This window comes from Arachis hypogaea, chromosome 12, assembly GCF_003086295.3.
Source record: "Arachis hypogaea cultivar Tifrunner chromosome 12, arahy.Tifrunner.gnm2.J5K5, whole genome shotgun sequence".
Taxonomy (NCBI): domain Eukaryota; kingdom Viridiplantae; phylum Streptophyta; class Magnoliopsida; order Fabales; family Fabaceae; genus Arachis; species Arachis hypogaea.
In genome coordinates, this window is record NC_092047.1 from 109,131,347 (window position 1) to 109,135,101 (window position 3,755).

At 36.0% G+C, this 3,755-nt stretch overlaps 1 long non-coding RNA gene across 2 annotated transcripts; it reads right to left on the reverse strand.

Annotated features, from left to right (window-relative positions):
* Positions 1 to 2,814, reverse strand: LOC140177365 (uncharacterized). 2 transcript variants are annotated; one of them, XR_011869210.1, is made up of 3 exons: positions 2,666 to 2,814; positions 2,287 to 2,424; positions 1 to 147 (listed from the first exon to the last, which is right to left on the reverse strand). It is a non-coding gene; the product is annotated as an uncharacterized lncRNA (long non-coding RNA). The 2 variants fall into 2 exon arrangements; XR_011869211.1 differs by having other exon boundaries at positions 2,287 to 2,566.
* Positions 2,815 to 3,755: the final 941 nt, after the last annotated feature.

A 3,755-nucleotide genomic window follows, 5' to 3' on the forward strand; every position in this document is an offset into this window, starting at 1 on the left:
CCTCTAAGAGGAGCAACATACACAAGTTACTTGGAGAGTAAGCTAAACAAATATATACATATATACAACCAAAAAACCAAAATACACCCAAGGACTACTTCGCTTCCCAAGATCCAGACGTCTAGCGAGGAGCCTCTCGACCTGCATCTGAAAAATAACAATACAATATGGAATGAGAACCGGAGGTTCTCAGCATGGTAAAAGTGCCACGCGCATAAGAAATACGGTCTTGAGAATGCCATAGGCAATCCTAGAACTCCGTTATTTAATTATCCAACTTAAGTACTAAACAGAAGCCATAAACAGGGGTAGGTATTCTAAATCTGCCTAACTTACTCAAGTTCAAGCTTAACCTAACACCAAACCATTTCCTCCGTTTCCTCCATCCTTTCATCATTCAGAATGCAACAGAAACAAGCAACCAAACAAGTTCACGCACAAGTAATGATCAAATAGTACAAATAGCAAGTATAACAAATAGCGGGTAATATATATCAATTAGGCATACCCAGAAAATGCATAGCAATCAATACAAACAAATGCATATGATGCATGCCTGTCCTATGGCTGATGGGGCCCATCTGTCGGTTATCCAGCCAACCCGACAAGTCCGAAAACCTTAGACTGTCCCCCGTCGCGCATCCCCAAGAGTCTATGCATAGAGTTCACATTCATATTTCATAAAATCACTCAATGGGGGCTATCCATACCCGGGAATTTATACGTGCCCGGTCACCCTTACGACGTAGGGTCAACAGAGTATCGAGATTCAACCTGGAACACGTGATGGTGAGCCACGGCTCTTACCCAGAAAACTCGTATCTCAGATAGCATTATTCATAAGCCATTTCATAGTCATAATCATTATTTAATCATTCATCAAGCCATGGCATATTAACTTCTTTTATTAACAACCTCCCTTTCACAATTTTCATCGTCATTCCCTTATAATTCATCTTGATTACCCTTTCCGGGTCCTGACCAAACTTTTTATCAAACTCTTCTCATCCTTCTTAATATCAAATACTCTTAAAATCAACCCAACTCTAACATTAAATCAATCACATCACACGAGGATTGAACTTTAACTTCTCGAACTCATGACTATCACTAAGACATCCTCGACACTCTATTTTCTTTTCTGTTTCTAATATAGCAAATGAACTCGGAATTGCACAAACTTTATGTCCAGGCGTTCATATTGAAATAAGCTTTCTAACAAACAAATATCATAATTTTCGGATTTTTCTAGCCTCAGGAATAAAGGAAAAACTGTGACTGCTCTGCAGTGCATAAAACCAGAAAAACAGCAGCAGCATGTGATATTCAAAATTCAATATAAAATCCAAGTTAAATCCAATGACTTTAAAAATTAATGTAATTAAACTTTACTCATCCAGATTTCTTTCTCAATTAGTTCTGAGTTAATACCATTTTTAATGAAAAAGTTACATTACCTGGAAGTTAAGTAAAAATGAGACAAAATCTGTTTTAAAAACCAACAAGCTTAGTACCTTTCAATTGGAATAACTTTTATTACAAAACTCCAATTAAGCTAAATTTTGATTTGAGAACCCCTAGCTCATCCAGAAACAAGTGTGTCTTAGTTGTAACCCAATTTCTATTTAATTCTAAGAGTTACAAGCATTGGAAGTTGATGCATAGCTTGCTGAAATCTGTTTCTTTTCAGTTTTGACCACCAATATTCAAAAATTCACAGCTCCCAATCCTCAACTCTTAAAATTCTGAAATTTTAGAAAAATAAAGAAAGTTAATCAAATTTTATAACAAAATTAGTTTTACTCCAAAACTCAACTCGTAGAAATCGCAGCAAGACAAACAAGTTGCTGCCCTGTTTGATCTTTTCTGCTGCTGGACAGATTTAACAACCTAACTTTAAAAATTTGCCATAAATTGTATATTTAACAAAAAGGTCCCAAATTTTCCAGTTTAGTTCCTTATATTCCCAAGTTTAGCCCAAACTTGGTCTCATGCAATTCTGATCATTACATAATTAGTTATAGCATATACAATACCACCACAATACAACTCTACATCCGTATTAACAACCACCAATTCTAATCCATCATAAATAAATATAAGAGCACACCATTAATAACTTTCACACCTCATAATTCTAATATATAAATTCACTAACAAATCTATTCTAACAACATTACAAGGCTAATCATTAAATACAACAAACAATCCAACTTATTCTATGGTTCCTCTAACCTAAGTTTTCACAACACCGTAAATATTAAACGTGCGAAACTTAAACCATACCTTGGCCGATCACTTAATTCACCCAAGGCAGCCTCACAACTCAAAATTACAGCCCCTCCAAGCTCAATCAAACAGCCCCAAACCAAGCTTGATCACCAACAAGCCTCCAACAAGCATCAACATTCACATACACACTACCTAAACCACAATTAACACATCCAAACATAACAACTCAATACTCAAATTCCTAAATTCAGAAATTTCATTAGGGTTTAAGATCTCTTATCTTTACCCACTGATCCTTGGGCAATACCCACAAGAAATCAAGTCTAGTGGACCCCTAAAACATGAAAATCATCAAGGAATTGAGTTTCTTAAACCTTAAACCCGAAATTCATATACCAGCAGAAATGGAGTTAGGAAAAATCGATTTACTTACTGTTTTATTTGAATAGAATTGAAGAACTCAACGAGCCCGACGCGTGGCCGCAAACGGCTCGTCAATCGGAGCTCCGGATCAAAAGTTATCAAAGAAAGAAGATCAAGCTAGGTTTTGGAATTCATTCTCTTCTTCTCCATGCATTTACACTGCTTCTGTTGTGTTCTAAGGCAGAAAATGAGCTTTAGCTCATTTATATACTGAGCTGGTTGGGCCCGCGGGCCCGGTTCAACCGGCTCGGCCCATTCGGCTCAATTTTGGGCCAAATTTTTCGAAAGTGATATCAAAATTCTCGTTTTGCCGAACTCTATCCTATTTTGATATTAGTTTTGCATATTTAATTTTCCTATTGAAAATTTGATTTATTGACTAATTATATACCGATTTTAGCGGGGTTTACATAGGGACTATGGCAAATTCTGCATCTGCAATAACCACATCTTCCTTCCAACGTTTAACATTTAAGATATAGTTTTTGAATAACCAATGTGCCCCTTTCTCGATTCTTATCAGGTCAATTTCTTTTTCAAAAAAGAACTGAAAGATATTACCCCCCAATTCAACACCTTAAAACCCTCCGGTGGTCCCGAAATTACATATAGAGCTGCTTCCATAGTTCCCGAGCTGAATTGACGATCTGGGAAGATCCTTCCAACCAAGCTTTTCGAACATTTTTCTATACCTTCCTTGATATCCTTATCTTCGAACCATACGATCCTCTCTTCTTCCTCTTCTCCTGTAGTCCTCTCCTGATCAGTAGAGTTAGCAGACGTTGCCATGAGAGTCCAACCTAACTCACTGATAATATCACACGTAAAAAGAATTTCGCACCGAAACCCTAACAGAGCACTATCAGTTTTTCCATAACCTGATGTATTTTTCATGCACTCATTATAATTAATTATTATTAATATTAGGTTTAATTACTTTGATGGTTTCTATAGTTTTACAAAATTTTTAATTAGGTCTCTATACTTTTTTTCTTTTTAATTGAGTCCTTTTACCAAATTTTAATTTTAATTGGGTCCCTATACTTTTTTTTTCTTTTTATTTGGGTCCCTACACTAATTTTTTTTAATTCGGTCCCTAT